The sequence below is a fragment of the Corvus moneduloides genome, chromosome Z (genome assembly GCF_009650955.1).
Source record: "Corvus moneduloides isolate bCorMon1 chromosome Z, bCorMon1.pri, whole genome shotgun sequence".
NCBI classification, from domain to species: Eukaryota; Metazoa; Chordata; class Aves; order Passeriformes; family Corvidae; genus Corvus; species Corvus moneduloides.
The window spans coordinates 75,986,312-76,004,712 of NC_045511.1; the positions used below are offsets into that span (position 1 = coordinate 75,986,312).

General features: G+C 43.4%; 1 long non-coding RNA gene across 1 annotated transcript; it reads left to right on the forward strand.

Annotated features, from left to right (window-relative positions):
• The first annotated feature begins 6,410 nt into the window (after window positions 1-6,410).
• Window positions 6,411-17,724, forward strand: LOC116437498. Its single transcript, XR_004237331.1, has 4 exons — window positions 6,411-6,563; window positions 12,460-12,502; window positions 15,216-15,422; window positions 17,418-17,724. It is a non-coding gene; the product is annotated as an uncharacterized LOC116437498 (long non-coding RNA).
• Window positions 17,725-18,401: the final 677 nt, after the last annotated feature.

Here is an 18,401-nt window from a genome sequence, read left to right on the forward strand (position 1 = left end):
TTGAAGAGGGATGATTCTTTTCCTTTTTCTTCTGAATGTACAGGCAAGCAAATAATGAGGCACTGTGTGCTGGTCCACTGCACAGAAAACTAATTCATTGACAAGCTTGGCCTTTCAGTGATTACTTTTACTTCCAATTCGTTATTTTATGCAGGTTGGGTTTTCTGCACTCAGCTTCCCCCTAGGAGAAAAACAAACCAACACTTTCATGTGTTAAGGTGTGTACATGAATTTTGAAGAAAAATTGACTGTCGAACATTGAAGGTCCAAGCTAGAAACACCCCGAGCTCTGCAGCTGAATGGATGCATGTCTTTGCTGTAGTGAAGGGCTCTCACAACCAGGCTGCTGTCATCTACCTCTTGGAGCCTGAGGTGAGCACTGTGGGCCTCGTGGAGACTACAATCGCTTTTGTTTTGCAAAGGAAAAATATGTAATGGTATATTTGTTTTACCAAAGAAAGGTATCCTGTGAAGTGGGCTCCTGGGGAACTGAACCTTTACCATACGGACTGCAGGTTGCAACTCTAAGAAAGTTTGGGACGGTTTGTGGTCTACAGACGCACTGACAAATGTGTGATTTAATGTGGAGAAACACCAGCACAATGATCCTTTCACAGACCTCTTAAAACATTATTGTTTCCTGTCTTCCAGCAGTTACTTCTGGAAACTTGAACGTAACGCTGAACCCTTCACTGGTTTTAATGTCACCTTCACATAACTGCTCCCCTCTGGAAAGAGATGCACAGGTGTTAATCTACTTATGCTTTTCATCTGCTTTAAAGGGGGCTGTGAGAAAATGCTCTCTGTGTTTCGCATTGACCAGCTTTCTCTGCCTTGTGTTACAAGAAGGCTTTGTGAATGCAACCGAAGAGGTTTTCTTTTGCAAGCCCTAGAATCTTCCGAGGAATTGCTTCCTGAGTTTTATCCTGTGCAGCAAGGCTGTGGGAAATCCATATCAAAACCATCAGCTCTAAGCTTTGCTTTGAAGCAGGCTGATGTTTTCTGGAAGACAGTTTTGGAGGCTGGAGCTGAGGACACGGCAAAATTTCTTCTTGTATTCACACAAAATCTCATTTGTGAGACCCAGTTGAATCCCAGTTGCAATCCCTGGTTGCTCAGCTCCTTAGGTGACACAGTCAGTAAGAATCTACTTTTACTAGCAACTTATACCAGAGTTTATTTACTTCACTGGAGGTTTTTAACTCAAATTTGGATTTCCACGGGTAGGTGCATTGAAACCCGAGGACTGTATACTGTGAGTTTTCTCATCACCTTTTTATGCTGCCTGTAAGGGGTTTAGTTGCTTCAGGGACACATGGTTAGATATTATTTGTTGGTCTTGGTGATCTTAGAGGTGTTTTCCAACATGATTCTCTGATTCTCCTGTGTGAATATGGAAATGTGAAGCTGTTGGAGCAGATGAGCCTTGTTCAGGGGGAGCAAACTAATAAAATAGATATTTTTTACCCTGACAGAGCTACAATTGCAGTTTTTCACCATCCTTCCTTGCAGCAGAAAACTTTATTTCCACAGAACCTCCTTGATCAGCTCATTGGTTCAGCACCAGCCCAACCCAGAGGGAGTCAGAGGACACTGTGTGCAGGAGGCTGCACCAAACGCCCTTTGGAGGTATAATGAGGTGTCTGGGATCTGGAGAGCTCAGGCTGCGACACCAGGGAGCAAACGTGCACATACTGGGAATGTTATGGGCTGCTCAGAGTGGCTTGGGCAGAGTGGCATCTCTCCTGTGTGAGGAGATGGATGGAGCCTGTGCCTGGATGGCAGCAGGACCTCCCAGCCCCATCCTGTGCGAGGCTCTCTGACATCTGAGGAGCCTCTTGCAGGTGCCAGGGCAGCATCTGCTGGAACTGCTGGGCTCTGCGTGGTGCTTTTTGCCCACCAGCTTGTCTCCCCAGAGATCTGCCAGCTCCGTGTCCACCATCTGCTGCTCTGCAGCCTCTCCTTTTATCACATCTGTTGGATTTGCCCGGGGCTGGGTGGATAAATGAGGTGTGACTGCTGCGAGCGCTCTGGAGCAGAGGAGCCGCTCGAGGTCATGCTGCAGCTTTAGGATCCTGACAGTCCAGGCCCTGGTTATCAGACCCGGGCTTTCTGAGTTTAGAGTTTGATTTTAGCATCTCATAATATCCCCTTGATTTGCCTCTGTGGATCACACCTCCACACGTGCAGTGCTTTTCTTTCAGGTACAGATGAGGCTGTGAACTTTAAGGTCAGAGAAGAATCAAGCAGAACAAGATGTACAGTTCTTCTAGATGTGAGTTCTTTCTTTGATGTGAGCTTTCTATTCCCGTGCTTTCTGCTGAATCAAGAGGTTTATCTAAAAATAAACATTTCAAGAATTAAAATAAAATTCCCCCATCCTCCGCCATCTCTTTGACTGTTCTGTCAGGAAAGCACAGTGGAACAGAGCCAAACCTGATACTGGGTTCATCAATGACAAATTCTGATTTTGAAGTTGTGTTTGCTGAAAAACCAGGAAACCTCAGTTTGAATTGCTTCAACAAATGTTTTCTTTTAACATTTAAATTCACAAAGAGGATCTGAGGACAAGGAAACCCAAACAACAGCTTCATAAATGAAAAAGTCGGTCTATTTTGTCACTGGCAGCTGAAAAAGTCTCCTTTCTATCATCAGTCTGTGCACGATAATTAAATGTGTGTGTTAATTAACATCTTTTGCTGTCATGTGGCAGTGTCAGACCTAAGTGGAAGGGTCTTCAGCCACACATGTGGACAAGAAAGAGGAGAAGACAGTCGATGCCCCAAAACAGCTTAAATTAATGAATCTTGTGGCAGGAGAGAGGGAGAAGAGTCTTGTGAAGGATGGGAAAGCAGTGGGATGCAGGAATGGTTCCTGCAGGTCAGCATGAACACGTGTGATGGGAAAGCAGGACCACCGGAGTCTCACGTGCCAGGAAAACATCACACTACCATTCCCAGGACTGAGAAGCAAAAAGCTGAGATTGATAGAGAAGTGCTTTGCCAGAAATGACAAGCAAAAAGGGATGTGGAAGGATGTCTGACCTGATCCCAGCCATGAGCCTGAGAGTCAGGGGTGACCAGGAGCAGAGGGGCACAGGGGAAGGAGACAGAGCTTTGTTCCAGTACCTTGGAGGTGGGAGCTGGCATTTCACCAGGAGACACCAAAGAGGCAGCCTGAGAGGAGACAAAACAGTTTGGGTATGTCAAATTGAGCAAAAGGAGAAAAATCAGAGCAGAAAATAGCTACCAGGAGCCAGCATGGAGATGCCAGTTGTGTTCATGGGAATGACAGACGTTCAAGAGGGGCACAGGGTTCCCCGAGCTGCAAGTAAGGATTTTTAATGCAGGAAATAAAATAAATAAATAAATAAATAAATAAATAAATAAATACATCAGATGAGTAATGTTCTCATTGTAAAGCTCCCCTCTTTTCCCAAAGAACGTAAAAATGAGTGCTGTGGCAGTAGTTGCCATGATGGAGATTTATTCAAGGTGTAAAGGAATTTTGCAGCCAGCTATGCTCTGTGATTTATCAAACAGGGATTCCTTATACATGAAATATCACTGTACCTCAGCACAGGAGAAATCACATAACTGTTTTCTGAGACCCAAAATACCACAGTCTTCCCATTATTACAAATAGCTCTCAGCTGCAACTGGGAAACCTTGGAGATAGTTAATCTTTTGTCATATTCTGCACAAATAGAGACAAAATGGAATACATTTCCAGTATCAAATTACTTGTTCATTTATTCCAAGTTAAAGATGCTAATTACTATCTGTATTTTCACAGCCTTATCTGATCATATTAACCTGACAAAAGAGCAGCCAAAATTCAAGATTAAGTTTCCAGATAATGCTAATAGATTCATTTTCCCTCATCTCTTCTGTCTTTTGGCTGATTTTCATTAGTTCATTTGTAAGGCTCCTATTAGCCCATGGTTATTTCAACACAGTGTGCAACATAGATGTGGAATTTGATCTTGATGTTATTCTCCACTATTTAAAATCTGACTTCAGATCTGTCTGTCGCCCGAGGAAAGCAGGAGAATGCAAATAATGATCTAAGATTCAAGAAAACAAATAGACAGGGAAGCAGAAGAGCCTGCTTTGAAAATGCCTGCTGGAAAGGAGGCACAGAAGGATGGTGACAAGGAGTCACAGACTTGTGTTTTACTCACTTTCAGGATGAGAGAACCAGTCAGCAACACACTCTGAAAATTTTCCAGAGTACCTCTCATGTCAGCAGCCTTAATACTCTCTATAGGATGTGTGAACTGTAAAAAGGCAGAAAAAGACAGCAGTTTTGTCAGTGCTTTCAATGTTATTATCAGTTTCAGGATTAAAGACTCGGGTCCCAAAGTTTATGCTGAGGTCTAAACCATGTTTTGCCTTAAAGGCAGGGTACATTGCTGAGCCTCAAAAACCTGTGTGCAAGAAGCTCTGTCTGTCCAACTCTATGGCAAAAAGAAAACACTGTTTTTAGAAGTCTGGTGGAACTCCAGCCAGTGCTCTGAGGTCCTAAATCAAGATCTCTAGATGACTGCTGTTGGAGAAATCATGACTTTTGTCCTATTTCTGTCAGAGTTAGTGGTTAGTGATAGCTGGAATCAACTTATAACACTAGCTGATTGGATTTCCAACCCTTTGGGAATTCCAACCACTTGGGATTTTTGACACAAGGAAGATGCTGATGTCCTGCATGGGCCTTCATAGCTCCAGAGTTCAGAAGCTCATTGACGTGTGTGTGCACATGTTTTGAAATGAAGAAGACAGGAGCTTCTGTAGGGACTAAGGTAAAAAGGTGGGATGGAGAAGCACCTTAGGGAAAGGAAGAACAGGAATTAATGGGCTGTGAGGATCAGTTCTGAGGCAATGAAATTTGCTCTTATGTATATTTGCCATGTTTGTATAATCCTTCCCCAAAAGGGACCAAGCTCTGGCTGTTACTTACACCCAAGGAGATGTTTTACAGGAAGAATGATGAAAATCTCACCGTGTCTGAGCAGCAAAATCCCCAGGTATGGCCAGCTGAGATCCATTTCCCTAGACCTGGGGAGCTGTTACAAGAACTTATTTCTCCCCTTGGATGAGGGAGAAAATTCAGGTGGAGGTGTCAGAGGTAGATTTTTTTGGGTGATGGCTGCAGGGCTGTGCTGAGTGAAGGCTACTCTGCCCCACTGCTGGGGCTGTTCTCCTCCCTCCTCCTGACATGTGCAGCTATGAACGCTCCTAATCCCACTCCAGTCAAAATGAGTCTGCCAAGAAATGCCTACCCCAAATTTGCCCGCCCCAAAAGGCATTTCAGGAGTGTAGGAGCTGATTTGCACACGTGGGAGCAGCCTGGGACCTGCCAAGGGGGACAGTGCTGGGACACTGAGGGTGGTCTGGGGTCACAGGGGGTCCTGGTGGGAGAGGGGCTGTGCCTGGGAGCTGTGGCTCAGGTCCTTGCCCAAGGGCCACCATCTGCAGCAGGGGACAGGCTGAAGTCAATCACTTCCATTTTAAATGATTTCATTTCTTCAGTGGAAACAAGGTCAGATGGAGGTTTTTGGTGTGGGTTTCACTTGTCTGGCTGGTGAAAAGGAGAAATAGTTGTCATGGATCCTGAAACAGGAGCAGAGGATCTGGAGCAGGCAGAGTCCCCCGAATGAGTGGCTACGTGTGCTAGTTTGCTTCCCTGGCAAAAGCTGGAAACAATCTGTCCTTCTTTGGATGGTCCAAAAACCTACTTAAAAAATCAAACATTGAGGTTGCGTTCTTAGTTCAAATTATTTGCAGTGGATCCATTTTATATTTTCAAAAGGATTTGATGCCTATACACATATATGTGGCTTTACATTAAATATTATATAAAAATAATGAAAAAAACTAGTGAAACCACCTCTGAACTGATCACAGAATTCATTAGTTTAATGAAGGTAACATTTTTCATTAAACTAAGAAGACCAACAGTCAGAAATTGGCAACAATATATGAATTTAAATGATTTCCTAAAGCACCGATAAGGAAAGAATAAAATGAAAAACGTGCAAAACTCAATGTAAATGCTTTCACAAAACACAGCTTTTTTTGGAGAGAAGTATTTTCCACCTGAGCTGCCCCCCTGGAAATTTTACTGATTAATTTAGGAATGTGTCTGTTTGTGTCTCCTGATTTCAGAAACTTGCACCTCCAGCTATTTGTTTTCATTATCACTCTTCTCACTGCCACACTGCAAGTCTGTGTGCTGCTAAACCCACAGCCTTGGCACTGAAACCTTGAGAGTTTACCTACAGTAAATCAAAATCCTTTTTACATTGATACATGTTCCGGATGAATCATGTGCAAGATTTTTAGCACTGTCGTACTTTGTGTTAGATGTGGACAAACGCTTAGGCATCCTTTACGCAAGGGCAGGGGGAAAAATTACACGTTTGAGTTTGTGTGATGCCAGCAGGGGCCAAATCTGGGATTTCTGTAGAGAGCTGGCATGCAAAACTGTGACTTCATAAAAAAGGAAGAGGCCGGTTCCTCCAGACCGTGACCCTGTATTTACAGGCTGTCTTTCTACCATCCCCGGTAAATTTGAATTGCACTTAAATAATGAAATGGCGTGGCAAGGCGTTGATTAGGGCACGCGTGGCACAGTGGCGCTGGTATGTCATCCAGACGCATCGGACCGCGCTGCCCACGGCGCCCCGAAATCCTTTGATTCCAGGATCCCCGATGGTTCTGGCTCCGGGAGCCGGACCCAGGCAGCACTAGAGGGCAGGCTAGACCAGAGCTACCCCCCAAGCCGGGACTAAAAGGATTCCGGTGCACGGCTCCGCTCCGAAATACGGCTGGAACCAGAATGAAAGCCTTGTATCTCACCGAAAGCCTTTAAGGGGAATCGAGGCGCTTCACAAGGATTATTTTGCTCTCGTTGGAGGGGCTTTATTTCAGAGCGGCTCTGCAAGGAAGCAGACGCGGGTTGCAGCGGGTCTGCAGCTCCCCTGGGGGGGTTTGCTCTTCCCTCCCCACCCCAGAGGGATGCAGAGAGCCTGTGATCCTCCATCCTCCTCCTTCACCCTCCCTGGACCTGTTCTGAACCACGGTCCTGCCTCTTAGATGGCTTGTAGAACAAGAAAACATCTTTCAATTGTTTGGGGGGTGTGTGTGTGTGTATGTGTGTGTTTGTTTTTTAGCTATTAATGTCCCAATTCTGCAAGTTTTCCTAACTGCAAAGTTGTGTTTGCTTCTGGCTCACTCATGCACTGGGGCAGAATGAGCAAAAGAGAAGGATTTGGGGTGACCTCACTGGGGCCTTGCAGGGCCTGAAGGAGCTGCAGGAAACCTGGAGAGAGACAATTGCCAAGGGCTGGAGGGACAGGACACAGGGAATGGCTTCCCAGTGCCAGGGGGCAGGGCTGGATGGGATCTTGGGCAGGAATTGTTCCCTGGCAGGGTGGGCAGGCCCTGGCACAGGGTGCCCAGAGCAGCTGGGGCTGCCTCTGGATCCCTGGAGTGTCCAAGGCCAGGCTGGACATTGGGGCTGGGAGCAGCCTGGGACAGTGGGAGGTGTCCCTGCCATGGCAGGGGTGGGATGGGATGGGCTTTAAGGTGCCTTCCGACTCAAACCATTCCATAATCCAGTGATTCTGTGGTTCAGTTTGCTGGGATGCAGAGCTGAGCCCTCCAACCCCTGCCCTGCAGGGAATCACTCCCAGTCTCGCAGAACCCAAACTGCAGTGACCCGTCCTGGTGTCGCTCCTGATTTTGGACTGTGATTTCTTTCTTCCTCACACAGTCAGTGACTCCGAGCTGAGCAGGGGGAAACAGCCTGGCCTGGTGGCATGGAGCCACTGACTGAGGCAAAATACTGCTGTGGATAAATTACCCCTGGAGCAGTTCACAGAGGAGCCACAGAGCTGGGAGGGAAGTGGATGTATGAGTTTTTCTGTTCTCTCTCTTGCATTTCATTTTCACCCCTTATCACTTTCTGTTCAGATTAACCACCCACCCCAAATTGTCAAGGAAACTGTAGGCCTGGTGATATGCTTTAAGTGTACTTTTAAAAAATATATCCTAACTGTGAAGGAGATGTCTTTTTATCTGTTCCTCAGTCAAGATGCATTATTTCTTTATAGTGTGTTTCACTCTGTCCAGCTTGAAAGTGCCTTTAATTTAAGAGCTTATTCCAGCATTTTTGAGGCCAACTCTGTCCCTGGTATTACATAAATTGTTGAAACTCTCTGATTCTTGGTCAGAGTAAAAGTGATCTGCATTAAGATCACAGGTTCAAGGTATATTTCCTGGTTTCTTATGATGAATTCTTCCCAGAATTTCCCACTGCTGCTCAGCCTATCTTGGCTATCAGCTCCCCTTTTACTTTCTAAAACCAAACTGGAATAGTTGGCCTGGATAGCTAACAAAATCAACAAATTTTCATAAGGCTACCAGGGACACATAATTTGAAGAGTACATTGCTTGGCATTTTCTTTTCTGACACAGCAGTGGTGGACACAATGAGATGAATTATCAGTGTCTGCTCTTATTTTAGTTCTTGAGACTTTGCGGGTAGAACAGATCCTGAGTTCCCAGGATAAACAGGAATTTAGCTGAGCACCAGCCAAATAAAACCTCCCTTAACACCTTAGGATTGTGCCCTGACTGAACAAACATCCTGGAGGGAGTTTTCTGAAGCTTTCTGCCTTTTCTTGACCTCGTGTCATGGGAACTGGAGGAGGTTTGATATTGATTTTTGGGGGAATGGGTTTGTTCTGGTGCTGACTTCTCAGTGCACCATAGCAAGGGTTTCTACCGTGACATCCTGAGCTGGTGGCTAACCTGAGCTGAGGTGTGCCTTCAGAGGAGTGGTTAGAGATCAGGGAAGAAGCTTTTCTTGCTAAGGAGAGATCAAAAGCGTCAAAAAGTTCCACTTTTCCTTGTAAAATTTTCCTACTCCCAGCAGTTTCCTGCTGTGTGTGCTCCACGAGGTGTTGGGGATGGAAGTGAGAGTGCAACAGCAGATGAAAAATGGGGAGCACACACTGAAAACCATTGGAGATGGTGGATGGATCCCCATGGCTTTTGAGGGACTGAAGTGTCCAGGGCAGGGAACGGAGCTGGGGAGGGGCTGGAGCCCCAGGAGAGGCTGAGGGAGCTGGGAAAGGGGCTCAGGCTGGAGCAGAGGAGGCTCAGGGGGGACCTTGTGGCTCTGCACAAGTCCCTGACAGGAGGGGGCAGCCGGGGGGGTCGGGCTCTGCTGGCAGGGAACAGGGACAGGAGGAGAGGGAACGGCCTCAGGCTGGGCCAGGGCAGGCTCAGGGTGGACAGCAGGAAGGGCTGAAGGGGCTGTCAAGCATTGAAATGGGAAGTGATGGAATCACTGTCCCTGGAAGTGTCCAAGAAGGGTGTGGATGTGGCACGTGGAGACATGGGTCAGTGGTGGGGGAATGGTTGGGCCAGATGATCTCAGAGGGCTTTTCCAACCTAAAATAACTCTGCGATTGTGTGAACCCGGCCTCAAGGGCCAAGAGCAGGACCCTCACTCACTTGGCCCCTGCCAGACTCCCGGCTGAGGATGAATTAAAGAAGAGAACATGATCAGAGTGCCTTTATTTCCCGCCTTGCACAGCTCCATGGAGTGCCAGAGAGGTTTTTTGGAAGCCAGCTGCCTCCTGGCTCTGAAGGAATTCATACCATATTGTCTTGAAATCCTGCATGAACACAGCTAATCTGTGAGATTTCACAGAGTAGATGGTGGTGCTTCCTTCTGTTACTGTCCAGGCCTTCTGAAATTCCTCTGCAGAGCCCCACACTCCAATTTAAAGGCATTATTCCCTGCAAAGAACAAGTTTCAGCAAAACATTTCAGCATGAACTTTACATCTTTTATGAGGTTTCACGTCATCTTTGGGTTGCTGAATTGCAACTTAGATTATTTTTACTGTAGCATTCATTCCATGGATCATTAGAGAATTTATGGCCTCCGTGCTATACTAAACAAGCCTCTTACTAGAAATTATATATTATTTTTTATTTATTTATTTATTTTTATTTATTTATTATTTATTATTTATATATTATTTATTATATAGTATTTATATATCATAAACTAGATCTGTAATGTATATGGTATAATACATTATGTGTCATGCAAATTCACAATAAATAATGCATAATATATTATCTACAATATAAAATATATAGTACATAGTAGTATTGCAAAGTGTGTAATATGCAGTAGCATATCTAGGACTCCAATTATTTCAATGTAATATATAAATTTTTATATTATATCTTGCATTTTACATGCTATGTGTTACATATTAATTACTAATATACAACTACTATTAAAGCATAATACTATGTATTTATATACTGTATGCAATAGTGATAGCTATTATATTTCTATATTAATTATTATTTATTTTACATGTCATTTGCAATGTATCATTTTATATAGAGTAGTGCATAACATTTAGCATAAAATACATAGTTTATACCATCGTTTATAATTTATATACTCTCTCTATATAATATTAGCAGTGCAGTATAAATCATGTTACCTGCTTTTTACACCTGCATTTGACATTTTTAACTTGTCTTTTAGTATTAGTTCCTTCAGGTTAGTTTTCCAAATATCGTCCGGTTGAGTGCATGAGAAGCTTTGATTAAATCCCAGCTTTTGCACATTTAGAGCTTTGGTCCAATATTCTTCCTCTTGCAGGAAGGAGGTGCAAGAGCAATGAGGGAATAAAAGTGTGAATGAGGTTGTGGTGAATGACTCTGGTGGGCTTTAGTCACTGTACAGTTATTCAGTTTCCTGTGGTTTCCTTGGTTGCTTTTTGTTTGTTTGTTTGTTTGTTTGTGGGCTTTTTTGCTTGGTTGATCTGAATGAAAACTTCTTCAGAATGGAGGAACAGCTCGAATCCATGAAATTAATGTGCACAAGTTATGTGGGAATTACATTCATAGCAACCTGTTTTCCTATTGAGAGCCTGATTTCTCTATTAAGGAAGTCAAGATTATGTGTTTGAAGTAAAAACTCGTCTTGAAGTCATTCTAGAGGCCTTTCAATCCCATCCCTTAAAACCTGTATTTATGTAAATCCACATTACACAGCCCATTCCTACTCTGCATGCTCTGTTCTTGTACATGTCTGTACAGCAAAAGCAGGTAATGCTCCTGCTATTTAATTGTAAGTTTGATCCTCGTTCTCAGAAACGAGCCTGAACTATGTAACTGGACGATTTGTTGCACGTTGGGTAAATGGAATATAATCCTGTATAAATATTTTAAAAGTTCTCCGTATTTATAGGGACAATTCCCTGGGGGGAGCACAGTCTCTCAGGGCGGGAGTTAATTCAAAGCCAGAGCAGCTGACTTTTCCTGTCCCCCCACACTGCTGAAATGTTGATTGATTCAGGAGCTGCTCGGGAAAGTGATGGCGTTGACGTTAAAAAAATATAAAATTACTCGCCCTCGGTAAAATACACAGAGAAGGGAACCCCACAGTAAGGTCTAATCCTGGCTGAGATGTCACACAGGAGATGATTGCTGAGGAGGGAAGTGTGCCTGAAGGTTTTTGGGCAGATTTGTGCTGTTTATCCTCGCTCTGAGCGTGCTGGAGCTCGTCAGGCAGGAGGGACGCACGCGAGACCTCCTGCTCAAGGTGGAGCCTGTTTGTGAGGTGAAGTCACCATCCCGTGGAACTTCCAGGGGATGCTCTGCACTTTGGGAGGGCCACGCTCTGAAAAACAGCTGCAAACCACCAGGAGAGTGATTTAACCAACAAGAACTGCAATTGAGTGGAGCCTTTTCTACCCACGACTTGGTCAATATCAACACAATTTGCACACTTTCTATTTAACACCACAGCAGTGCCCCAGACCTCTCCGTGGTGACATCATAGAGGAGCAGAAATGCAAATATCTTGGGGAAAATTCAGATTTAATCTTCCCAAGCCACACTTTCACTGTCAAGAAGAAGTTAGTGTTAACAAAAAAACACCTTAGTGTGCTGAAGACCCCTGGCTGCACTCTATAATAAAAGATGTTCTTTCATAAAAACAATCCCATTTTTTTTTAAAATAAAATGTTAAGCTTTATTTATAATGACCTACTACAATGAAACATTAATAATTTTTTGCCATAATTTTAAGCCAAAAATATGTGTGGAAATTTAAAAGGATTAGAATGATGTGCCACTTTTAATATTGAATCACATTTTACAATTTAGGTTTTGGAGGAAATGCAAAAACACTTAAAAAAATATTATTTTGCAGCAGAAGGACAGCAAATACCTTTCATTTTTTCCATGAGAAAAAGGCAAATGCAAACCTTGCCTTCCACAGGTGCTGCTGTGGGCAGTACTATTCGTAAGGCTTGGCTCTTTCGTGTGTTGTTGTCCCTGGGCAGGAAAATGAACAATAATCATCTTTACCTCATGCAAACTGTAGCATCTTTTAATTCTCTTACTTATTTTTGCAGTGTTTTAGGATTCTGCCTGGAAGTACCTCTGCTTCTCAAAAAGGTATATAAAGAACATCAGAAGAAATCCCGCCTACATTTTTAACATTTCACTGGTTTTGTAGTGATTCTGTTTTTAAATTTTAAGCATTTAAGTCTTGAACACAGGACTGGGAGGCTCTCCTGGTAGAATGGGTGAGTCTTTGTTGATTTCCTGACTGCAGGGCTTACCCAAGGTGGGATCACCACTGTGTGCTTGGAACTGTGGAAACGCTTTTTGACCTGTTAAATCCAGTGCCAGAAATCCCTTTTGCTTCCATGGCACCAAGGTGGTCCTTGTCTGGGAACTAGAGACCTCATCACCCTTTTTGGTGGGCCAGGAAACCTCTGCAGTGACCCTTGCATGGTGTAAAGGCTCCTATCAAGGACTCAAAATAAAACAAAACCCAAGGATGGGGCCCATGCAACAGTCCAAGTCCCTTTGTCTCTTCTCTAGCACTCCTTGCAGACCCCTCCATTTCTAATTGGAGTCTGTGAAATGAAAAATTCATTATTATTATTATTATTAATTATTATCTCTCCATGGTGTTTCTGGGCAGAGGCAAAGGCTGTTGAATGTCACTGCTGGTATCACACATTTAGACATATCGACACTGACTTTACTGAATGTTGGTTAACTCCTCTCCCTGCCGTTTATTTTTCGTTTGGTTGTGGGGTTTGGGTTTCTATTTTATTTAAATTATATAATATAAAATATAAATTTTATTTATTTATTTATTTATTTATTTATTTTTAATAGTCTCAGACTAGAACTCCCTGCATCTTTTATCTCCTCTTTTGGAAATACCTTCACAGTAGGAGACTCCCAAGCTCAGTGCCTGCAGTGTTCTCAGCATGTTAAGGTTTTCAACATGTCTTATATTTTAATCCTGGATAATTCTGCTGAGTGAGAAGAGTCACAGGTGGGCATGTGCTGTCTTTTGTATGCTGGAGATCCAGGGCTTCTAAAAGTGGAGGGGAAAAAATTCAGAGTGAAAGAAACAGAATATTTATCTATTTTCCTTGCAAAGTGCCCCTTGCTTCTCCTGATATATTTCAGAGGAAGCAGAATGACTCTACTGCATCTATGGGTTTGGTGTGGCAGTTTCCATCTGAATGAACTTTTCTAGGTAGGAGATACAAATAAATCATGCTGTTAACCCAGCCTGTCCCTCTCTTCTTCTGGCAAGAAGTCTTTTGTTGACTGAGATAAATTTACATCCGCAGCAGGTTTGTGTGGAGAGTTAATATTAACAGCTGCAGTCAGAAAAAAAGGGGCAAAGAGCTTGGATATGTAAGTTAACTGGCTACCTCAGCTATTTTATTGGCTCTGCCCTGCAAATGTTGTCTCAGCTATAACCTGAGGGCATCACACCCACCAGTTAAAGCACCCCCACTGTATTCTATCTGTCCATGTACATGGTGTTCCTTGGGAATTTCTTTGAGAGGCAGTGAAGAACTGGTCAACTCCACATTTCAAGGAGTTTGATCCATGTTCTCCTGCAGAATACAAACATTTGATCCATTTGCAGGGTTCCAAAAGCAATCCAGTTGATCTTTTCACTCCTCTTTTTCAGACAATTTGTGCTGTATCCCATTTGTGGTATTGTGAAGTTTTAGAAGAATGGGTTATTGAAACTCTTGAAACTGTTTTTTAATCACATCTTATTCTGTCAGCAGATTGCCTATTTCAGTAGGCTTCTGCACATTTCAGTTCCATCATTGTTCCCAGAGCTCAAGTGGAAAAAAGCCAGGGATGTCTGCAAAACATAAAAGGAAAATATGAACAAAATAATCATCCTAAGCCAAGTATTGGTGGGAAATGCTATGCATAATGGGGTAAGCCCATGTTCCTACAATAAAACCATCACATGATAGAGGATAAAGAAGAGTCGCAAATAATGGTGGGAAAGCCTTCTGTAAAGAACTTCAAGAACAAATGTAATTACCAAAGGCGTTGTTAATTGTGGGGAAAGGCACTTTGACCAGCCTTCCCCATGGTCTAGAATGTTTACCAATGGAGCACTCGCAACTCGCCAAGCCAGTGGAAACCAAGGGCTGTAAAAATGTCAGCAGAGGGAGGGAGGAGCCTCTGTGGGTGCCTCCAAGGGCATTTTGGCAGTGCTGAACAATCTTGTTAATTCACCCAAGCCTGATTCATCTTGTGCCTGGAGCACTATGTGATGCGGCCTTGCCAGTCTGCACTGCCAACCCTTACCATTTATATAAAATATACCTACAATGTACCTGTTTTGTGCCTAAAGTGGCCCCTCTACAGTGCCACGGCTCCAGCTGGTGTTCCCTCCCTGTTCCCAGCAGCATAAGCCATGTGGTTTAGTGGAAGGTGGCAGGAGTTGGAACGAGAGGAGCTTTAGGGTCCCTTCCAACCCAACCCAACCCAACCCAATCCAAACCACTTCTATTCTATTCTATTCTATTCTATTCTATTCTATTCTATTCTATTCTATTCTATTCTATTCTATTCTATTTCCATTCCATTCCATCCCATTCCATCCCATTCCATCCCCTGCCTGACAAAATCCCAGCAGTATTTGCATCTGGTTTGCAAATCCCTGCCCCATTCCATCGCATTAAGACCTGTGCTGAGATGGTCAGGGCTAAGTTAGTTGTTACTAGCTAGAAACTATGTTTTTATTTATGTGATAGTGTCACAAGGATATATGATTGTCTTTGCAAGTCTAAAGATAAATCACAATATTTCTTATTTTTATTTTTAGCTGTAACAGCCTGAAATATTCCCTGCCGTCAATTAGCGGAAAAGGAAGTGAAGTCACAAAAGATTGTAAGCCAGATGAAATGGAATCTTGGGAAGATATTTTTGAAGAAACAGACACTAACTGTGCAGAAAAGTACTGTTCCTGCTCCCAGTGACTAGAAATTTGGAAGATTTATCATGTGTAGGACTCCAGCTTCTTTCAAGAATGGTATGTAATCCTGATTTAAATATATAAATTCTGTGTAATATTTGAATGGAAAAGGTCAGCATTTTCATGGGTGGATTGTACCATAGAGCCTGGGGCCTGTTTCTGTGCTAAACTTCATATCCTTTCACAGCCCTGTCATAGGACTGACTGTACAGAAAGCTCATTGTTTGCAAGCTGCAGAGGGAAGCCCACTCCTTTGTGAAACAAAACAGCTTTTAACTCTGTGGCACATCCTTCAGCAGAAGCATGTCCACAGAATGGCAATTTATCACTGAAAAAATGGCAAGCGGACCTGGGGACTTGACAGCAGTGTCCTCTGGAAAGACCCGGTTTCAGAATGCACTGCTTCCTTGGCCAAAAAAAAGTTGAAAAAGCCCCTTGAGGCTCCTTGTGAGGGACCCTGCCCGCTGCAGTGAGCTTCCAGACAGCTGCCAGTATTTATCTCGCTGAGCCCTTCATTTCATCTTTCTGTGCAATCAGACGAAGAGGGAGAGAAAGACACACACATAACTTTACGAGCACTGAGCCCACACCAGGGACATTTGATATTTTGGCAGCGAGCTTTCCATTTTCCAGCTGTGCCAAATCAAGAAACATGCTAGGAAAAGAAACTAGTGCATAATTAAGTCTTCCTTTTTTTTTTTTTTTTTTCCCTTGGAGACTTCTCAGTTGACTTTTATTATTCTCCTTCTCTCTCTTTTTGTCTCCCGTCTTGAGAATTTACTTAATTTTAAATTTTTTTCAAGGGAGCTTTCTCACCAAACAGGTTTGTTTAAGTTCTCACCATTCTCCTAATTACTAACAAAACAACTCAGCTTTCAAATATCAAGCCAGAAGAAGAGTTATACTGTGGGGAAAGGGAAATGGGGATGCAGTGCTAATTTTTATTTTATTACTATTGATGTTACATTGTCAGTTCTGTTAAATGACTCCTGCTGTTGGTGACATTTCAATCATGGGTCCTCCCCTTCTGCTTCCTGCTCCTGGTTGTGGCCTGTGTCCTTTTCTCTGTCCCTTAGGTGAGATTATCCTCCTGTCATCTTAACACTCATCTTCTTCATAATGTGATGGGTTTGGCTCCTTGGACAGATAGGAGGAGTTGCTGTAGGGAAAGACAAAGAAGATGTTAATAACAAAAGTTCTTGGGCTGTGCCCTGCCTTGATTGTGGTATCTTTTCTTGCAAACAATGCTGAATCCCTATCAAGGGGAATTCTGAAACATAACTATTAGTAAAGGAACTTCTGGGCCATGATTGCAAACCTCTCAGTTGAAGGTCCAATACAATTGTGATCCTTAAGACCCCAGAGCAGAATACATACACACCTACATTATTTTCCTTTCCTGTCTGCCATGCTGGGGAATTGTTACGTTACTTCTCATTTAAAGGAAAACCACCAATTTTCACTACCTGAGTGTGACTTCTCATTGAAAAGATCCTTATTGGTAAAACCTAGGACAGTGGGAACCAGGTTGTGGTGCTGGGAGCTCACTCCAGCTGTTTGTGGGGTTGTGCTGGTTTTGGCTGGGTAGAGCTCATTTCCCAGTGTCTGCTGCGGGCGGTGTTTGGGGCTGTGTTTGGGGTTTGTGTTTGGGGCTGTGCTGAACACGGGGCTGATAAAGCAGAGCTGTTTTGTCATCGCTGAGCTCACCCAGAGCCAAGGCCTTTCCTGCCCCTCGTGTGGCCACGCTGGGGAGGCTGGAGGGGGCACAGCCAGGACAGGTGACCAGAAGGGGCCGAAGGGATGCTCCAGACCGTTTGGCATCGTGCTCAGTGCGGGAAGGGGAGGCAGCAGGGGGGAAGGGGGATGCTGGGAGCGATGGTGTTTGTCTTCCCGAGTGGCTGCTGCAGGTGACGGCCCTGCTCTCCTGGAGGAGCTGAACGGGAAGCAGGGAACGACTTCCTTGTCTTGCTTTGCCTGTGTACATGGCTCTTGCTTTCCCTATGGAACTGTCTTCATCTCAGCCCACGAGTTCTCTATGTTTTACCCACGCAGCTCTGAAGAGGAGACATCCAGCTGCTGGCATGGAGATGGAGTGAAATAAAAAAAGGATTGTTGTGATTCAGCTCTTTGCACTCCTCCCAGAACAGCACCAAGGAGTCTCTAGATCAATTAATGTGAATGGTGTTAATTAATCACCAGGTTTGGTCTTACTTTAGGTATGTGTCTTGGAATCTATGGTCCTTCTACTCATGGGAATAGAGCCATGTAATTGTACAAGTGCCAAAAGTTGCTTTTCACAGATCAGACTTGCAGGGAAATGGAGTTGATACTTTAGCTAAGAAATTGGATGGTTTTTAAAATTTTGAAATATATTAAACAATTTTTTAAAAATTAATAAAGCATATTGTCCTTTAAAAAGAAAACCTTTGGATTTGCTTTCTTTTCGCCTTTTTTTTTTTTCTAATTAAGTAAGTTCAGGAGATGAAAAGATCTTTTGAGCTAAATGAAAGAGGTATCTTGTCTCAAAATGTGAAATCTTCAGAGTGATTTTTGAAAAACAAAAAAATGCCTAAAAACCTGTCTTTTCAGCCCAGGCATATTTCCTTCCTCTTTTAAAAAAAGCTGTTCATCGAAAGACAAGCATTGTTTTTCCCCAGGTGTAATTAGGACCTCCTGTGCTGTCATCCACACTAAAAGCTGTCTTTGTCTTATGTCTCCCTGAACACAAAACCAAGACATTAAAAAGAGGACCTATGCAAAACAATTCCTTTGTTGGGCTAAACTTTATAATGCTTAGAAAAAAAGTGCAAGGGAAATATTTTGCATTGTATCCTGAAAGTTGTCGAAGACAACACTGAAGTTTCCCTACTTTGCAAAATTTGTCTGTAAATGTTCAGTCAGTTGCTCTGTTACTGCCTTCTGACTCCTGCCCTCATACTCAGATAAGATTTTTCTTGGGATTCCAGGAAGAAAGGACTGCCAAGCACTTGAATTTGATTTTTACAACCACATTTAAACTGAGGCTGGGTTTTGCAG